Genomic DNA, 21,333 nt, shown 5'->3' on the forward strand with positions numbered 1-21,333 from the left:
GAAACGTTTACAAGATGCATATCTTATTCGTTTCAACTCCAATTGACATACGGTTTTTTCCAACATGTAGTTTAGAGTTTGTACATGATTCTAGACTATAAATTTGTCATTTTTAGTTTTATATTCATTGACTTACAGTCCTCGAAAGTTGAGATACCAAAGCTGAAAGTTTTTAGTTTTTTAGTTTTTTTGTATTCGGTGAAAGTTTTAAAACATGCATATCTAATTCGTTTGAAGTCGAAATGACATGTGGTTTTTTTCAACTTCTAGTTTACAGTTTCTACATGATTTTAGACTATAATTTTTTCATTTTTGGTTTAACATTCAATGATTTACAGTCCTCCGAAATCGGGATATTAAAACTGAAAATTTTCAACTTTTCAGCTATTTGTTTTTGTACTTTGTATTATGTGAAAATATTAACACAAGTATATCTCATTCGTTTAAATTCAGATTGACATGCGGGTTTTTCCAGAGTGTATTTTAGAGTTTATACATGATTTTAGACTCTAATTTTGTTAATTATGGTTTCGTATTCAATAAGTTACAGCCCTCCAAAGTCGGGATATCAATATGAAAATTTTCAAAGTTCAACCCACTAAGTAGTAAGTAATTACCAAAAAATTCCGGTTTTTTCGGGTTTTCCGGGTCTAAACCCACTTTATCCGGTTCCAACCTACCCACTTTGATGTTTCCGGGTTTTCCGCTTCTAGACCCACTTTACCCGGAACCGAACCGGAACCGGTTCCTATATACCGGTCCGGTTTTCGGTTCTATAAAATCCCGTTAACCGGTTCCGGGTCCATCCAGTCCGGGTTTGGACCCACTTTCATCCCTACTCCGGGCCTTCCATGGCTTCCTTATAGCAATTAGGTTCATCTAGATTTATTAGTGTACTATCACTAATATCCGTGTCCCCTTGGGTAGTAATATGAAAACCATACAACTGGGGTTGAACTCTAACTCTTTCGGAATGTCTAAGAGGTAATGACTCATCAATTGGTTCAACCGGAGTTTCCTCCTCGGGTTGAGCGCCAGTGTTAGAGGTTCCTTCATCGCCCGACTCTTGAATCTCTTCAAGATCGATTTGCCTCCCATTGTCTCCTTGGTTTATGAGTTCTCGCTCTCGGAAAACCCCTCCCCTCGCAACGGAGACCACATTGTCACTCGGTCTATAGAAGAGATATCCAAAGGATTTCTACGGGTAGCCGATGAAAATACATCGCTCACTACGAGGTTCGAGCTTGTCATGAGTTTCTCGTCTCACGAAAACTTCACAACCCCAAACCTTGATATGTGCCAACGAGGGAGCTTTCCGTGTCCACATCTCGTGATGTGTTTTGGCAACCTTCTTTGTAGGGACTCGGTTAAGGATATGGGCGGCAGTCTCTAAGGCATACCCCCAAAATGAGATAGGTAGTGAAGCACGACTCATCATAGAACGAACCATGTCCAACAGGGTTCGATTGCGCCTTTCTGCCACACCATTTAACTGCGGTGTCCTAGGTGGCGTCAATTGCAAAACTATTCCACATTCCTTGAGATAGTCGTGGAATTCAAGACTTAGGTACTCTCTTCCTCGATCGGATCGAAGCATCTTGATTTTCCTACCCAATTGATTCTCCACTTCATTCTTGAACTCTTTGAATTTTTCAAACGTTTCAGACTTGTGCTTGATTAAGTAAATATACCCATATCTACTATAATCATCGGTGAAAGTCACGTAGAAGTGGTTTCCATCCTTTGTGGTAGATCTAAAGGGTCCACATACATCGGTATGTATAAGATCCAATAAACCCTCACCCCTCTCACAAGTGCCAATGAAAGGTGACTTGGTCATCTTTCCAAGTAAACAAGATTTGTACGTGTCATCTTCCCTAAGGCCGAATGACTCCAACACTCCATCCTTTTGGAGTTGGGCTATGCGCTTCTTGTTGACATGTCCAAGACGACAATGCCACAAAGACGTTTTATCCATACTATTGGAAGAATCTATACACAACACACATTTCCTAGGTTATCTACAACCATAACAGTTTCATAAATTCCATTACAAGGCATAGCTTCAAAGTATAAAACACCATTTAGATAAGCATAAATAGAACCATTCATATTATTAAACGAATATCTAAATCCTTGTCTAAACAAACCATGAAATGAAATGATGTTTCTTGCCATATCTGGCGAGTAGCAATAATTATTTAAATCTAGACCTAATCCATTACTTAGCACTACAGAATACACTCCAATCTTAGTGACAGGCGACGATCTTCTGTTTCCCATGATTAGATTTATTCTTCCTTGCTCCACATCTCTATCTCTTCTTAGTCCCTGCAAGTCAGAACAAATGTGGTAACCACATCCTTTGTTAAGAACCCAAGAAATAGTGTGAGATGAATTACTAGATTTAATTGTGTATATACCTGCAAAAGATGGCTTGATCTTTCCATCCTTGATGGCTTGCAGATATTCCGGGCAACTTCTCTTCCAATGCCCTATCTTGTGGCAATGATGGCACTCTGCCTCCTTCGGGTTAGGGTTGGGCTTAGCAGGATCAACTTTGGTCCCACTAGAAGAGGAACCATCTTGGGACTTTCCTTTACGGTGGCTCTTTGAAGGAGCCTTCCTCTTCTTGCCCCTTCCCTGCCCTATAGCCAAAACAGGAGTAGCGGTTAGTGCGGGAGTTGGTGCAACAGACTTGTCCTTTAGGTTGCTCTCAGCAGTCCTTAGGAGTCCTTGGAGTTTGCTTAGTGTGACCTCTTCCTTGTTCATGTGGTAGGTCATCCTAAATTGGTTGTAGCATGAAGGCAAGGAATGAAGAACAATGTTGATGGCTAAATCCTCCCCAAAGTTAACATTTAACTTGCAAAGACGATCAACATATCGTTGCATCTTTTGCAAGTGCACAGTCAACGATTCTCCATTTCCCATCTTAGCGGTGATCATATTAGTGATGATCTCGTAGCGCTCTTGCCTCGCGCTTTGGTGGTACCTCTCCATCAAGTCTTGATGCATTTCATACGGATACATGTCCTCATAGGACTTTTTGAATTCTTGGTTCATAGTGGCTATCATGATGCAATGAACTTTCGTTGCATCACGTTCGTGTGTCTCAAAGACAGCCATCTCTTTGGGAGTAGCGATTTCCGGGTTGACCTTCTCGAGCTTTTCATCAAGGACATACTCTTTTTCCTCGTAGCGTGCAATGGTGCGAATGTATCTTATCCATTCGCTAAAGTTGGTACCATCGAAGGTCACCTTTTGGCAAAGACTCATTAAAGTGAATGAGTTGGCAGCAACGTTGTTTGCGCTCGACATCTACAAATAGAAAGGACAAAGTTGATTAGAATTTGGATCCCTAATTAAACACCCAAAATGAAAAATTAGGGCTACGACCCAACAACATTATTTACATATTAGAAAAGGGATGCCATAATCCAATCATGCAAATAATTTGGAGGTAAGTGAATGACGATTTACTAATTCTTCACCACGAAAACATAACCTTAAGTTCTATTGAGAATTCCTAGATTTTAGAGATTCATTGAATGTTTCAATGACATGTTTAAATCTCGATATGCCCCTCTAGTTTGTGACTGGGATACCGAGGATCACAAAGCGGGTGTGAATTACCATGCAAATCTACATGGTGCCTTCATTGTTACAATCATCTATTCGATGTGCCGGTAAACCACACACACTCCATCGAACTATGATAAACAATGAATCACCCTTTGCCACCTTTGCTTAGAACGAATTAGTGTGCCGGTAAACCACACACGCTCCACTAACTTCTTAGCAAGGGTGCAAAGTGCAATTTCATGGGATTACATCAATTCACTTTTCCTAAAGTAACTAAGATTGGGAATTTTATAAAATAGTTTAGTTACTTTATAGATTCATTATACTTATTAATGAGGAGAGAGTTGCCCTATCCCACCCGTTCGGCTAACGAACCTCCACCGGTCAAGCAAGCGGTGGGTGTGAGTGTACACCCATTAAGCGCCATTTTATAGGCAGCAACCTTATACCCACCTTATAGACCGGCTTCGTGAATGAGGCCTACTAACGGTAAGACTAGCATTTTAATTTTACTTATATATTTATTAAGCTTTTAATAATATAATAGTATAGGGTTGAATTTTAAACTTGTAAAACTCTAGGGGTTGAAATTTAAATTCTTTTAAATTAAACTATTAATCACAAAATTCAAATTTCAAAACTTCGGGATAGAAATTCAACTTTTCAAACAATAGGGATCAAATAACAAATAATTCAAATTAAACAATTAATTTCATAATTATCTGTATTTGACCTAATTAAATTTTAGACATTAGATAATTACCAAATAATCTCAAATAGTCCAATATTTATCATATAAATAATCAATATTTAAAAGATTTGAAATTATCTATGTCTAAGTCAAGGATAATCATTAAATTAAGTTAAAATTTGGATTTTTACATAATAAAACGATTTAGGTATCAATCCAAGACAAAATAGCAACAAAATGCCGAATTATCTTCTGTCTGACGCTTGGACTCGCCGAGTCAAGTTTTGGACTTGCCGAGTAGGGCCAACTCGCCGAGTCCAAACACTGACTCGCCGAGTTGGGTCAACAGAGGGCAAGAAAAACGATTTTCAACAAGCAAAACAGTTAAGCATCACATTCAATTGAAACCAATCATGGCTCTAATACCACTGATGGGTTTTGGACATAAGAACTTTACCTATGTGCATATACAACCCTATAGCTTGGATCTAGGTTTCACTAATTGAACATGCAACATATCCAAGACTTTCATGGCAAGATCTAATGTAAACAAACAATTAAAACATATGAAAACAGATCTAGAATGATACCTTGAGTTACTTGCTTGAAAACCTTCTTCTTTTTGGAGCTTAGAGTCACAAATGTCACTCCTCTAATGGATAATAAACACCAACTAGCAAGAAGATGATTTGAGAGAGATGAGGAAGAGGGAAATCGGCTCTAGGGTTTCTCCAATCACAAGGTTGGCCGATTTCCTCAACCCTATGGGTCTATTTATACTGTGAGCTCCTAGGGTTTCACCCTTAAACCCTAATTGGATAACTTAGCCTCAAAGCAATCCAAATCCCTTCCTAGATAAGGCCTTGGACGATTTCTAGGTGATCCAATCCCTAAAATCGTCCAACCCTATATCCATAAGGATTATCAGCTCAAAATACAACTTACATACATTTTACAGTTTATACCCCTTTATTCAATTAATCTCTTTAAGTCACCAAATTAATTCCTTATTAATTTATGACTTATATTAATCAAATAATATAATTATTCTTTTAACATATTATTCTTATAATATATTAATAATAATATCTCTTCTCTCTAAATCACCCTATCAAGTTGCTATGGTGAAGGCAACCCAATAGGACCATGCACAACCGGGTCAAGTACTTACCAAATATAGTTACAGCCTTAGACACTAATCCAACACTTAAATCTAGTGTTCACAAAACTCTATCATCATTTTAGTTTGTACAAAAGTTATTTAGTGAGGATGTATCAATTTCTAGGAGTGGGTTATAGGTAGCGTTATTTGTTCCAATGAAAAATGCTCTTCCATGAGTGTTACCCCCTTGATTTTCCGATCTAGGACAGTCTCTTTTGAAGTGGCTAATTTCTCCACATTCATAGCAGTTGTGATTTCTAGTGCTCGAGTTTATAGCGCGGGTTGGGCTCCTATAGGACTTAGCGGTGTGGCCATTCTTACCGCAGTTGTTATAGATTAGCTCTATGCAGGCACCTTCATGGTGATAGTTGCACTCCCTGCATAACGGAAGGTCTCCAACATATTTTCTTAGTGGAGTGGGCGATGGGATGGTTACTAGTTAAACTTTATGCAAGTCTTGTTTTCTCCTTAGTGGTTGTTCTGAGTCATCAGCATACTTCTTCTTTCCATTTTCAGACTCTAGAAGGTTAACTTTCTGGACCATAGTTCCCTCGAAGATTTCCCAAGTGGTCAGGTTAAAGGTCAGCCTCTTGACACTATCTTACGTAGTTTGTTTATATGTATCGACCACACCATGAATATGTTGAACTAATCCTCATATATATCTTTCTACTTTTTTGTGCTCCAGCGTGACAAGGTTGTGGCAGAATATAGTGAGATCACTAAAGTAGCTGGTATAAGCCGCAATGTCTACATCTTGAATGGCAAGGTTCCAAAGCTCTTGATCTAGCTTTTACATCTCCTCTCTGGGACAATACTCTTCAATCATTACCAGCTTCAGTTCATCCCCGGAGATGGCATTAGTTGTGCTAATTCCAATGGTTTTAACATGGTGGTTCCACCATGACAATGTTATATCCTCGAAGGTACATGAAACAAGTTTTACTTTGCATTTTCAGCATAGAAGCTAATCTCAAATATTGAATCCATCTTCTCGATCCAGCAAGTCAATCCTACTACTCCTTCATTTTCGTAGAAGGTTTGGGCTGATCTTAAATACTGACTCCATTTTCATCACATGCCCTTGGTTGACCTGTGTTACCACCCTCAGTACTATCTCGACCAGTTCCTCCTCCTTGTTTGGATCCAACATTTCTATTAGTTTCAAGGTTAGCTAGGGCTTCTGTGACTCTTTGGGTGATCAGTATCTCGATTTTTGTTGCATCCGTGGTTACTGGGTCATGGTTTAGTTGTGTCTTAGGGTTCCTTTTCGTGACTCTTCTCTGAGGCATATTCTGAACCTATTATAGTTTAGTGAAAGAGGGAGTGTTAGTCGATGATGCCTTTTTGTAGATGCGGTAGTAACGATTATGCGCATGAGTTAGGATAAAACAAATATCACAAAAGTTTATAGGTTAGGAGTGGAAAACTTTGATTTACTAAAAAGGTTATTTTCAGAAGGGTAGAGACGATGATGCTTTCTCGTAAAAACGAACTTCTTATAATTTGTATACCTTAGGACATATCTTGTAAACCTTCTATGTTAGGTTAAGGAGCTATTTCTAAGAGGATTGAGTTCTTATGTTTTTCGTACCGGATCTTGCCTTAGCGGCGATGACCTTCGCTCTACAACTTGTTCGTGGAGCTTCATTCCATTTCTCCAGTCTTAGCTCCTCATCTAACCTTTGGATCATATAAGACCGACTTATGGCATTTCTTTAGATGATTCCCAACTCATCATTGATTTGATTGACGTGACGCATAGTGCAAGTGGCTAGGGTAGGCATGACGAAACTATGTGATGTTTCTAGGGAAAGGGATAGGTAGAGAATCCTATGTTGATTTCTAGCCTTATTATTCTTATAATGTGAGAAATCAATATCTTACTTGATGGGATTTGTCTCCTCCTCAGCAATATCGTCCTCCTCAAAGGACTCTGAAGGGTCCTCAGAGGGATCTTATGACGATCCAGCTGGCTCTCTAGTTGCTTCTAAGGAATCGTCCTCCTTGTGGGGTTCATCGTTGGGGGTTAAAGAAAATAGAGGTATGGGAAGCTTGGGAAAAATGGGTATCCTTATCTTAAGGGGGAATGACATAACTTCATCTTTCTCTATAAATGGTTTCATTACCTTGTTTCTAGGATATGCCATTCTTACACAATGATCATGCTATATTTCCTAGATAGTAATGGTCTAAATCGTTGGGTTCGAAGTTGTATGGGATCTCGAGTATTAAGTTTATCAATTTCCATATCCAATTTTAGTTTTATGTCAGTATAACCATAATTATGAATAGGTGTACAGCTATGCCTAGTTGTGGCTCGACCCACATATTATGCTAATCTCATATATTGTATTTGACCTAAACTCTTGAGTTTGGGTTCTTATAGATTTTGATGTATGTATTTAGGTGTTTTTGCATCAAGGGACTGAGTTTATAACTCTATATATGAAGTTTGTTTGTGTATTTTAATTAATTCTTGCTTTGTACTTCAAGACTATCAAGTAAGTATCAGCCACGTGAGAAGTGTCGGAGGGCAAGACCATTTTAGCATATAGTTGTTCTGAAATCCAGCAACCCAAGCAACAGTTCAAACTAGACACCTCTCACGTAAGAATTCTATTAGTAGTGTAATTTAATAATAGTACTTTTATTTTTAGGTTTGAGGACAAACCTAATACGAGTATAAGTCCCTAGGCTAGAGTCGTAATTCCTAAGTAGGTACTAGTTTGCTATAGTCAATAGTTATGATATACCAATCTGTCACACACCCGACCGACAGTGAAAACGTCAGGTGTCAGGATGTTAGGATGTTGGATAACAATCATTGAAAATACATTGAATAGTACCAAACAGTATGTAACATAAATATCACTTCTATTTATTGGTAAAACATTATATCGGAAAATGTTTTTGAAGTACTAGTGTTTCTGCTACAAGAGGTGCCTTAACAGTTAGGCTTAGCTATAACGATAGTAAGTTTTGGTAGCTTTGTTTGTAAAACACTGCTTCCGGAGGTGCAATCTTCCATCACTCGGTTTCCTAGGAATACATGTGGTTTTGAGTGGTCAAAATAATGTTGGTGAATTTACAGGTTTTGTATATAATACATTGAAAACACTTTTTGTATATAACTTTGTTAAGTTCTAAAAGTATTTTGATTATTTGAAGATAGTGTTCTACCATAGGTACTAAGGATTTCGTAATTCCCATTCATCTTATATACTAATAGTGTATCCATATCTTAGGGGTATACTTAAGGAAAAGAGTGTTTATAAGAGCAGGCTAACCGAGAATGAACTCAATGTAGTTTAGTTGGATACAGTCCAACCTTTTCTTATATAACTATATACTTATGACATGAATGGAGTTCAATGTTTTATTATATAATTATATTTAAATAGATATTCTTAGCATATCCAACTGGCAAAGTGGTAATATAACCATTATTTGAGTTGAGTAACGGCATAACATCCTACAGTTATCCGCTTGGAATCGGGTGTAGTGACGGTATAATATGCCACTATTATCGATTTGAATTGAGCGTAATGATGGCATAATTTACTACTATTATCTATTTGAGTTGATTGTATAGACGACATAATATACCACTATTATCCATTTGAATCAAGCGTAGTGACGACATAGTATACAACTATTAATAATTTGAGTGGAGCATACTGATGGTATAATATATTACTATTATCCGTTTGAGTCTAACTTAGTAATGACATAACATACTACTATTATCTGTTTGATTTTAGCGTAGTGACGACATAATATTACTATTATCCATTTAAGTCGAGCATAGTTACGGCAATATATATTACTATTATTTGTTTCAGTCTAATGTAATGACGACATAATATACTACTATTATCCGTTTGAGTTGAGTGTAGCGACGACATTATTTACTATTATTCATTTGAGTTTAGCATAACGGCAACGTAATGTAAATATTATCAATGAGAATTTGGCAGAATAGTGACTAGACATAATGTTATTCGAGAGATTTGTCCAAAATAACGGCTAGGTACGAAGTTATCCTCGAGAGTTGGCCAGAGTAACAACGAGGTAGATTGTTTTCCTAGAGAGTTGGCCAGAGTAACTAGGTATAATTTTTTCCTAGAGAGTTGGCCAGTATAAAGACTATGTATAATGTTTTCCTAGCGAGTTGGCCAGTGTAAAGACTATGTATAATGTTTTCCTAAAGAGTTGGCCAGGGTACTGACATAATATCATCCTAATGTTATGAGCATATTTATCTAACTAATATTATAACATTAGTAAAAACTATGATGTAGCTGTATTTTAACATGTTTCCCCCTGAAAAGGTTTAGGAAATGGGGCCGTGAACTCACTTGTAGATGTGAAACCGTTGTTGTAAGGTAGAATTTGGAAGTCCAGAACTCGGGAGGTGTCGGTATCGGCCGAACTCGAGGGTATAACTTAATGATAGATAAATTATATAAATATAGAGTTTTCTAGGGTTTTTGTAGGGATATTTAGAAGTAGAAACGAGAGAAATAACCGAATTGAGGTGTGAGAAATGGATCTGTAGGCACCTGCTATTTATATTAGTTGTTGGAGTGCGTACCGCCCAAGTGTGCATGAGCCACAAAAATCTTCCATGTTTCGTCTTCTAGAAGTATTTGGAAGTGCCCGGCGTACACTCCCTGATTTTGTAAAATCCATAACTTCCTCATACAAGCTCCGTTTTTTACGTTCTTTATATACACACATAGCTCTCGACAAGTACTACAACTTTCCATTAGGTTGCATTGGCTAATTTAGAATTTATTTTTAGCCCTTAATTTTATAAGATTTAATGATTTTGAAAAAATTATACATCCCTCATACGGACTCTGCTTTTGGCATTCTTTTTCTCAAAATTCTTATTTCGATGAGTACTACAATTCTCCTTTTGGCGACTTTTAGTAAAACTCAACAATCTTTGTAGCTTTTTGACGTTGAAATTTTGTGTGCGCGGTTGATTTTTATATTTTATAAAATTCATAACTAATTCATACGAAGTCAAATTTCTACAAAATTTATATTTTTGGGATCACATTGGCGTGTACTTTCAAAATATATAATAATATATACATGCTTTGACATACTAAGTTTTAAGATTTACGAAGGATTCGACTGATTTTTCTTATTTATCTTAATATTAAACTTGTATTTTATAGTTTGATAAATATTACATATTAACTCTTTTATACTTGACATTTGTTATTTTTTTTTGGAGATTAACGATCGGTAACAATTTCCACATTTGTTACATCTATCACCAAATCTATTCATAGATTGACAATATTACATACATCACTATTTGAAATTCTTTAACATGCCTTTTGTTCTTTCACTAACCATTAGATAAAGACACTTGTGAATCATCTTCCTATATAAAAGTTACAACAATGTCAATAATGACAATTGTCATATCTCCAAGCATGGAATACTAATCCATCTGTAATCAGTTTCTTACTTCTTCCAAACATCTGCACGTAATATCAAATATTAGTGTCACATGAAGTATTAAATACTCAAGTGTATGGTGGAAAAATAAATAGTTCTATCATATAGATACTTGAAGTATTGGTCATACCAGACTTCCTCAGCTCAGTGAGATACGAGGAGAGGTTCCTCTTCCAGTTTCTAGTTTCTCCACAATAGAAAGAACACTGATGATTTTGGACCTTTCTTGTTATCTTTGGTTTATGCTTTACTACCCTTAGCTGAACTATAGGTCTCTTATAGTACACATTCTCTGTGACCTTGCTTTTATCCAATGATTAAACATGCTTGAAACATGTTCTACTGCTCTGAATGAATGCTTGATTCGTGTGACAAAACATTTGATATGATTCGTAATTCCGCAAGACCTTTTAGAGGTCAAGGATCATTACTCCCAATATGATGAGAGACACATCAATAGCATCACAATAATGCTTCGACCAAACATCATGATCAGACTGATTGGTTAGCATATGTTGTTCAGGAATGGGACCTTTTAGTATATATATTTTTTGTTGATTCTTATGGATAATTCTCAAGGCATCATACTAGTTGTATAAATTATAGCCATCAAATGTCATTATCTCTTGATACTCATCAAGAGAGAGGTTGTACAGGGCGTAAAACTATTAGCAGTCATCTATAGAATTTTAACAAAATTTCATTTAGTATTTTCAATATTAAGTCTTTAAGAATTAGTACCTTTTATTGTGCCAAAAAATTAATTTGTTAAAGTCTAGGATCCAAGTTACGAAACAAGTAAATGATTAGGTGACCTTTATCCCATTCACTTAATCTAACTCGGTAGGTAGAGATTACCAATTTCATCAAATGTAATTTCCAAGATAATGGGATCCTAAACAACTATTGTTTAACTTGACATGTTTGATTCCATCTATGATTAGGCGACCTTCATAACACAAGAGTCTCGATCAAGTAAATGATTAGGTGACCTTTATAAAACAAGATTCCCGATTGAGTCATCCTTCTTAAAAAAACATGTAACGTTTTAACTAACTAGTGACTAGGTGACCCATCTGGCATTAGAAAGTACAAAAACCACCTCGATCATCATAGGACAAAAATCCTAGTGACTATGTGGCACTGTGCCACATGGACCGTACAAAAGACGACCAAGTGTTCTTCAAAAGGGGCGCAATGACTTTCATTTTTAAGAAAGGTTTTATCTTATGTTTTACAATTATATTTATAAAAACATGGTATAATGAATACTTCATGTATCCAACAATTCATAACACCCTTTTGAAAAAAATTAATTAATATATAAGGTTCTTTTCGTTCCAAATAAAACTTCATTTTATTAACATTTAGTCGCGATCAATTATAAACTAATATCTATATTTAAAGTTTAACGATGAGCGTTTTAAGAACTAATTATAGTCTTTAATAAAACTTCATTTTAGTTAAGACTTGGAGTTTTGGATGAGTTCCAAAGTCATAATTTTAAATATCATTTTATTAATCAAAATCTCTTGACCTTATGAATATTTACAATAAAACTAATTTTACTTTATAAACTAATTTTATATGTCTTATGTTAAAAAAAAAATCATATTTTGATAAACTAAAACCATGTGGTCTGTAACATCCCAAAAATTATGACCAAAAATTTCATTTTTTTAAATCATTAAATAAACCATAGTTATTAAAATCATCTTATCCAAACAGAAACCATAGTATCTCAAAATATCATAATCGGTATATCCATATCAAAACACATGCCAAATATATCAGAGTAACATCCCAGGCTAAACATCATGGTGTGTGCAATGTAGTCATCCCGAGCTCTACCCTTTGCTACCGGTAGCACTTGAAACCAAAAATAAAAACTGTAAGCACGAAGCTTAGTGAGTCTCCCCAACCTACCACATACCATACACATAACAAGAAACTAGGATATACGGGGCCCTCCCACACTCAAAGAGATACGGGCCTCACCCACACTCGGATAACGGGCCCCACCCTAAGAAGTACGGGTCCCACCCACGCTTAATGAGTTACAACCCTTGCCCACACTCAGCTATCTAGGAGATATGGGCCCTGCCCACACTCATATATCTAAGAGACACGAGTCCCGCCCACACTCTGCTAATAGTGAGATTCGGGCCCCACCCACACTCACCTAACTAAGAACACATACAAGTATCACACAGATAACAAGTATAACCAAATCAACTAATCCATTCCATATACATACTCAAATAATGCTAAGATACGAGCCCTGCCCACACTTAGCTACTAATCAGCACACATAGCATACACGAGCCAACATTGGTGCCTTCGACCCGTTCAATCCAGGAGAAAACTCACCTAAAATTTCGGATGATAGCTAAATGTCTCTGTCCGGAATCATCTCTACTAACTCGATGAACCAAAGCAACCCCTTAGATACCATTTTATGCTAATAACCCTTTAGGGTCAACTATGGTCAAATCCAAGTATAGGTCAAAGTCAACGCTCTGAGTTGACTCGACTCGTTGAGTTTACTCCCCAACTCAACGAGTTCCCTTAAATCACAGAATCATGAAATCGCGATCCAACTCATCGAGTTTTCCTCCAACTCGGCGAGTTCTTCCTTCCTAACAGAATTGGGACTTTCCCAGTACAACTCGTCGAGTTCCCTAGTGGACTCGTCGAGTTCCTTCCTTTTCAACAAAAATGGGAACTTTCCAAACCAACTCGCCGAGTTACCTTATGGACTCGTTGAGTTCATCAGTCTGTCAACCCTTCTTATTGTATTAAGTCTTTATTCTTCAAATCCAAGTCTCATATTCTAGATCTAGATTGGAAATGCCTTTAGAAGGGTAAGATTTCTAACTTTACCCATCAATACCCTTCCTAATAAGATTAACCTCAAACCCTAACCCAAAAAGGCCATAGTGTCACACCCCCAAACCAGAACGGCGGAATCGTTCGAGAGCGGATGACTTCATGTAGTATCATAACAGTTGAATAAATAGTAAAGAAAGCAAACACAACCATCATCAATATAATTTAAAATGTTACATTGTTGGTTGTATTACATGTTTCAAAAGAAATTACATTATGATGATAAAATAAGTTTGAAATTGATGCCTTAGTGTCCCTTCCCCAAAAATTGTTGTTACCTGTATTACTAAATCCCTGAGAAATACAAGTAGTTTTGAAAAAGTGTCAACCATTAAGTTGGTGAGTTCATAAGCGTTTTTGTATAAGAATTGTATGCCTTTTTGTATAAATTAACTGAGTTTGTTTCTAGAAAATCCAATATTTTCCATAAATGAATAGTAGTTTTAAAAGTTCCAAAAACCCGAAATGCATTAGTATTTTCCATACCTAAAATAGTGTAAGTAGATTTATATATGTATATATAACTACTAAGGCGTTTAATAGCCCTGTAAATCAAATGTTTTAATACTTCATGTGAGTTTTATAACCGTACTATTGACCCAGACTGCCTGCAACAACGTTCTTCAGGCGTTGGAATGATATGACATTTGTCACCCCAGACCTGCCGGTCCAACTGTAGCTAACAGTTTAGGTACGAGATTGGCAATCCCGTATAGATCTATACACAAGTATCACGCTCTCCCTATAAGAGATTATGGTAAATATTACATGACTTAAAATGCGTACATGAAAGTACGTGAAGTCAAATGTCTCACAAAGTTTGTACCAAATAGATATACGTATGAAATGTCCATTTTTCTTGTAAATGTAAGTATTTCCTTTCTATATTGTTCATAGAGTGTAGAATATCATGAATATCTCGTAAACTATACCTATTATAGTTTTTCAAAAGTGTGTTTTATTTGAATGATAAACCTTAGTGTGTTACCAACTTTGCATGTAAAGTATAACATTTGTAATCACGTTATTTTACTTATTTAACATTTATACACAAAATGTAGATAAAGCATTAGAAACTGTATGTAACGATTTGCATTTTTACGTAAGTTTTTCTTACATTCCACTTGTACCCCCCCCCTAAAATGTCGTAAAAACGTGAAAATATAGGGGTATGAACTCACCTAGAAAGTGTGGTGATTTGACGAAAACAAGACTTTTCTCGGGCAGCACTTCGACCGGAAAGTGGAAAAGTTCTCGGGAATCTCGTGGCTTCGAACCTTCATCAGAGCTTGGATATGGAACCGGGATGTCGGGATAGTCTCGAGAGGCTAGAGAGTGAGAAAATGTGGGAGAAAGGTTGTGAATTGGCAAAAGTAGCCAGAACCCTCGTATCTTATTTATAGGGTTGGAGGCTGGCCTCGTACGCTGGGCGTACGTCAACAATGATGTCAACCTCGGACACCGGGCTTCGGATGGGACGGGCTAGAGTGCATAGGGGAGACGTGGTCGATCTGAGGCCCCATATGGCGTACGTTGGGCATACCCTTGTACATTGGGCGTACCCACTCGGTTTGTGTGCCTCAATCTTCTAAAATGCATAAATTTCGTATACGAGCTCCGTTTTTGACGTTCTTTATATCCACACGTAGGTGAAAATATAATCTAGAAGTTTCATTTAGATTTCCTTGGCAAAATTTGATTTATTTTTAGTTATATATTTTTAATAGGCCGGGACAGGAAAAAACCGTCTAAAAATACATAACTTCTTCATCTGATGTCCGTTTTCGTCTGTCTTTTTACCGTTGTACTACTATTGTCGAGATCTTCATTTAGGTTGTGTCGGTTAAATATCGCTTGATCTCTATTTCGAGTTTTTAGCTATCTACCGTTACTCTGAAACTTAGAAAAATCCTAACTTCCTCATACGAAGTCAGATTTGGACGTTCTTTTTATGTAGGTTCACGATTTAATGATATCTACGACATTCGTTTAGATACCTAAGGCTAAAAAGTATTTTATTGAAATTTCACGTTTTATGCTTAACAGTGTTTTACCGGTTTTGCTGCGGATTTTCGATTGGTCATAACTTCTTTGTTATAACTCGGATTTGAGTGTTCTTTATATTTTTGAAAACCTTGACACGATAACTATCATTTTATGTATCCCAATTGAGACTTTTGAACATTTCATTTCTGACGCTATTTTTATTTATTTATCAATTCAAAGTATATTACAATACTTGACTTAGGGCATTACACTGACTTGAAATATTGGGTTGTCACACACAGTCTTCATCCAAAGACCAACAAAACTACAAGATAAACCATGAGGTTATAGATCTGAACTCCAGGGACTAAATGGTTATGTAAAGTCTTAAACTTTATCCACATGCATGGCCATAAAAGCTTCAAAAGACCAAAATGATGGTCTAAAGGTTGCATGAGACTTCCATGGCCATAAATTTGTCATCTTTATTCCATGAAAACCCCTTAAGACCCTAGATCTGAAGTGTTCTCCACTTAGGACGTCCAAATTCGAAGAATTATATCATTTGGTCCAAAATAAGCAAGGAATTTCAGAAATGGAGATCTAAATGACCACAACACAAGGTTCAAGCTTTATACCATAAAAATGTCATGGATAAAGCAAGGGTTCTGGATCTACAAACTCCTTCTTGTGTCCTCAAGCTTCTCCTTCTTCCAATTTCTTCAAAACACACACCACAACATTTGAAATAGCTCACAAACACTCACAATAGCATTCGAGTTTTGAGATTTAGGGTTTGGGACTTGGAGGCTAGAAATGAGGCCAACATGAAAGGTTTAAGGTGATTAAATAGGGTGCAAACCCAGGAAATTAGGGTTTCATCCCTACCGGCCTACTCGTCGAGTTGAGACCTCCCAACTCGTCGAGTAGGTTACTTAAATTACGCGGCCCTTATGATCTCTACTCGACCAGGCGTTACATGATGATAATTATGTTCTAAATCACATTTAGCATGCATAAAACATAATATCAACATAATGTGTTAAATTTTAAAAACTTATATCATATATGCAGTTTTGATGTAAAATAATATCTAGTATTACAGTTTGACGTTATAACACTTTAGAACAAATTTTAGTCATTTTAGTAAAACTCTTCATATCATATCATATCATATCATATCATATCATATCATATCATACTCATACTATATTATAAAGTAAACATTTTTCTTTTCACCACATTCATTTGAAACTCCCATGCATTTTTCCTTTCACCATATTCATTTGAAACTCCCATGACTTTTCAATTTCTATCTACTAATAATTATAAGTTGGTTAATAATGTTAAATAAATATCAAACTTAAAGTGTAATCATACATAAACTAAATTCCAATATTAAAATAATATCTTTACTTCTACTTATAAAGTTATGTTTTTTTAACTTTTAACATCTTATACTTAATTTATTATCTTTAATATATTGTTGGATGTAAACCATTATCATTTTAAAGATACAATTTTGGAACAATTTGTATAAAATATTTAAATTATTAATTTGAATTTAACATTACAGGGTCAACTTAAATATAAATTTTAGTTGAACTTAAACTGTAACACCCCAAAGTTTGGAAAGTCAAGAAAAGAAAGAAGACCTCAATTTTAAGGAGAGACTCGGCGAGTCCAAGGAGGGACTCGGCGAGTCCGAGCGGGATCCGGGTTGAGGTGTTAGCGACCGACTCGGCGAGTCGGCCAAGGAGACTCGACGAGTTGGGTCTGAACGAGGAAAACCCTAAATCCGGGACTTGGAGCCTATTTAAGCGTCTCATTCTCTTTCCTAGGGTTCCTTTAGTGCCTCTTTACCCCCCCCCCCCCCCCCCAGAACATCAACCCTAGCCGCCATATCCGTTTTTGAGCTGGATCTTGCATTGAAGATAGCACTAAAAGCTTGGAGAAGGAAGAAAAGCCTTGGGAGTGCAAGAAGGGACTGTAGATCCGAGATTGAGAAGACATTTCAGATCAATTGGAGGTAATAAGCTGTTGCTTGGAATCCCTTTGCATCTAGATCTATTCTTATGTGTGAGTTTTGGTCATTATTGGTATGATTTGTAACCAATTCGAGTTGGAGGTTCAGATCTGAGGTTGCTACCTCAGATCCATGTTGGTTTTGGTCTTGAATCCCCTAAAGTATCAGCCCTTGGTATGTTGAAGAAGCATGTTTGCCATAAACCCTAGTTTAGTGTGTTTTGAGCATAGATCTCTCAATCTACACGTAAAGTTTGCCACTTTACGTGGGGAATAGACCCTAGAAGTATGGATCTATGAGTTGGAAGTTCTGTTTGGCTCGAAAAGCCACTGCATGGATTGAAGACTGGATAGACTCGGCGAGTCCTTTGAGTGGACTCGGCGAGTAGCTTGAAGATGAGGAGGAACTCGACGAGTAGGATGAACAGCTCGTCGAGTCGGTTGAAGATTGCCTTAGACTCGGCGAGTCTATTAGTGGACTCGGCGAGTCAGATCGTGAAACCTCAAACCCTTCGAGTTGAGACTTGAATCAGTGAGTCGGGTGGTGACTCAGTGAGTTAGACAGGACAGGACTTGGAGCTAGTTGGACTCGGCGAGTCATAGACTGACTCGGCGAGTCGGGGCGCGAATAAGAAAGACCCTGAGCTTATAAACTCGGCGAGTCTTTAGGAAGACTCGGCGAGTAGGGTTGACCTGGAAGGTTGACTTTGACCAGAGTTGACCTAGTTGACTGTCAGACTAAGTGTTATATGTATATTGATAGCTCGGAGAGCTAGAGAAGCAGCGGTTCAGGGGATTGTCGAGTAGCAGCCAGAGGTTTATCAGCAGGGCTCAGCAGTTCAGGTGAGTTTCCTTCCAGTAGGAACGTGTCTAAGGCCGCAATGCCAGCCCGTTTAGCTAGCAGTAGTTTTCGGATGTTGATCTGATATAGTAGTTAGTATGTTTGATGCCTTCGTGGCTCAGACAGGATTTATGTGTTATGTGTTCCGGGCTACGGCCCGAAGTAGTATGCAGTATACGTGTGTTCATGCAAGTTGATATGTTTATGTTATGTTCTGTTCAGTTAGCCCGGACTTCGGTCCGATGCAGGGGACAAGGTCCCAGTTAGTCCGGACTTCGGTTCGATGCAGGGGGCAAGGCCCCAGTTAGCCCGGACTTCGGTCCGATGCAGGGGACAAGGTCCCAATCAGTTTCTGGACTTCGGTCCGATGCAGGGGGCAAGGCCCCAGTTAGCCCGGACTTCGGTCCGATGCAGGGGGCAAGGCCCCAGTTAGCCCGGACTTCGGTCCGATGCAGGGGACAAGGTCCCAGTCAGTTTCCGGACTTCGGTCCGATGCAAGGGGCAAGGCCCCAGTTAGTCCGGACTTTGGTCCGATGCAGTGGGCAAGGCCCAATATGTGCTTTATATGTTTTTGTGTAGTATGTGGTTGATTGGGGGAGCTCACTAAGCTTCGTGCTTACGGTTTTCAGTTTTGGTTTCAGGTACTCGGTTTTCAAAAGAGGAGCTCGGGAAGATTGCAGAGCACACACCATAGTCAGTTAGCCTGGGAATGTTTGACTCTGATAATGCTATTATGTTTTGAATTTAATACTCAAAAGTTATGTTTGATTTATGATACGTTGTTTATAAATCTATTTTTAGTAATGTTTTAAAAGAAATTTTTAGTCGTGATTTTTGGGTCGTTACAAGTTGGTATCAGAGCCTTGGTTTGAGGGATTCGGGCGCACTCCTGAGTGTGTCTGAACTCAAACTAAGGAAGTGGTATATAGTTTTCAAAAGAAAAATTGTAATTACAAAAGAATTTTGAGAAAAGAAAACAATTTTAGAAAAAGCAAAAAGAGTTTTGAAAAGAGAAAAGGGTGTGGTGCATGCAATCAGCCGAGCTCAAGTAAGTACTCCCAATTTACCCATACAAGTTATATTATGTTTATCAGTATCAGTTTCAGTTTCAGTTTCAGTTCCATCTTCAATAGAACAGCATGCTAGAAAAGGACTAAGGATCTAGGATGATGCCTTATGTGCCTGCTTTATGTGTTCAACTTTATGAGAATTGCATGCTAGTATTGAGTAGACAGCAGTAGGATAGCCTGTTTAGGTTATGCTTGGTAGTGCGAGCTTAGCATTTTATGCTAGTGTAGTTTCCTGTTATGAGAATAGTTTTGCCTGAGTATGTTTCCTTTATCCGAATGCTGCTAGCTTTGTGCTTTGTGGGACTCTGAGTGATGGGAGTTAGCCATTAGGTGAATACATCACATCACATATGATCAGGGTTGAATAATCTCAGAGTGTTGGATTTGGCCCTACTGCGCAGCTCTTGTCTGAGTCCAACCGTTTTAGGGACGAGTCTTTTACTTAAAGGATTATCCGAGCCTCGTCACATGTGATGGTATTCAGGTGGTGACTAATTGGCATTACTAGGAGGCCTTCAGCAGCTGAGGACTGTTTGGGTAGAGTCAGAGGTTCCCTAGGGCAAGCCTAGGATGAGAGTAGCAGAGATCAGTAGAAGAGTAAATGGGACTTGGTGGAGTTGAGGTAACTCTTGAGGAAAGTACGGATAGATGTGGAAGGTAGTAGGGGCCCATACTACTGAAAGCAGAGGATCCGTACTCGATTCAAGAGGGGCCGAGGCAAAACCAAGGAACTAGTAGAGTATGTGAGAAATTCCTCAGCAGTAGTATGTAAATTGATCAGGATTTTGTTATATTTTCAGCATGGTGACGTTACGCGAGATACCAGTTAGCAGTTCAGGTGTCGAGGAGGGGTCTGGCTCGGGCTTCAGAGCCGGGCAGCTTGATGATCAGATGAGGGATTTCATTTCCGCAGAGATTATGCGCAACATCATTGATCAGACTCCAGTGATTTTCGGTTCAGTTAGAGAGGCCATTGTGGAGCTCATGGACAGTCATCTTGAGGCCTTTAAGGCCGGGTTAGTTTCAGGACAGATTGGGGCTCGTCTAGGTCCCGAATCTTATGGAGTTCAGGGATCCATCAGGGAGGGAGATCCCATTTCTAGTTCCTGCCATCAAGGGGGCAGGGGTGAGTGGGGCATTCTGTCTCCAAGAGAGACCATTGCATGATTGGATATTTGAGGAAGTTTCGCGAGCCATTCGCGAGGATCTGCCCGTCATGGTCGTGAGGATCACTGACAGATTGATAGCGAGGCTTCAGGATCAGACATCTGTTGTTCAGTCAGCAGGCGTTGCCGTTGGGGTAACGCAGGAGCGAGAGTCGGGCAGGGAGTCAGAAGGGAAGAGGAAAATGGATGAGACTCAGGTAGCCACGGGTTCGGGTAAGAGGCCCAAGGGTCCAGATTTGAGGACGAGGAACTATCAGAGCCGCAGTCGATGCGGGAAGTGCGGAAGGACACACATGGGTGTGTGTAGGCGTAGAAGTGGTGGCGATGTTGGGTGTTTCAAGTGCGGCCAGATTGGTCATTTTAGCAGAGACTGTGTTGTTACCATCGCCCAGGGGCTTGAGCCGTTATGTTTCCATTGCAGTCAGAGGGGCCACAAGAAG

Source organism: Lactuca serriola, chromosome 8 (assembly GCF_051521515.1).
Source record: "Lactuca serriola cultivar US96UC23 chromosome 8, Lser_US96UC23_V15, whole genome shotgun sequence".
Classification (NCBI taxonomy): domain Eukaryota; kingdom Viridiplantae; phylum Streptophyta; class Magnoliopsida; order Asterales; family Asteraceae; genus Lactuca; species Lactuca serriola.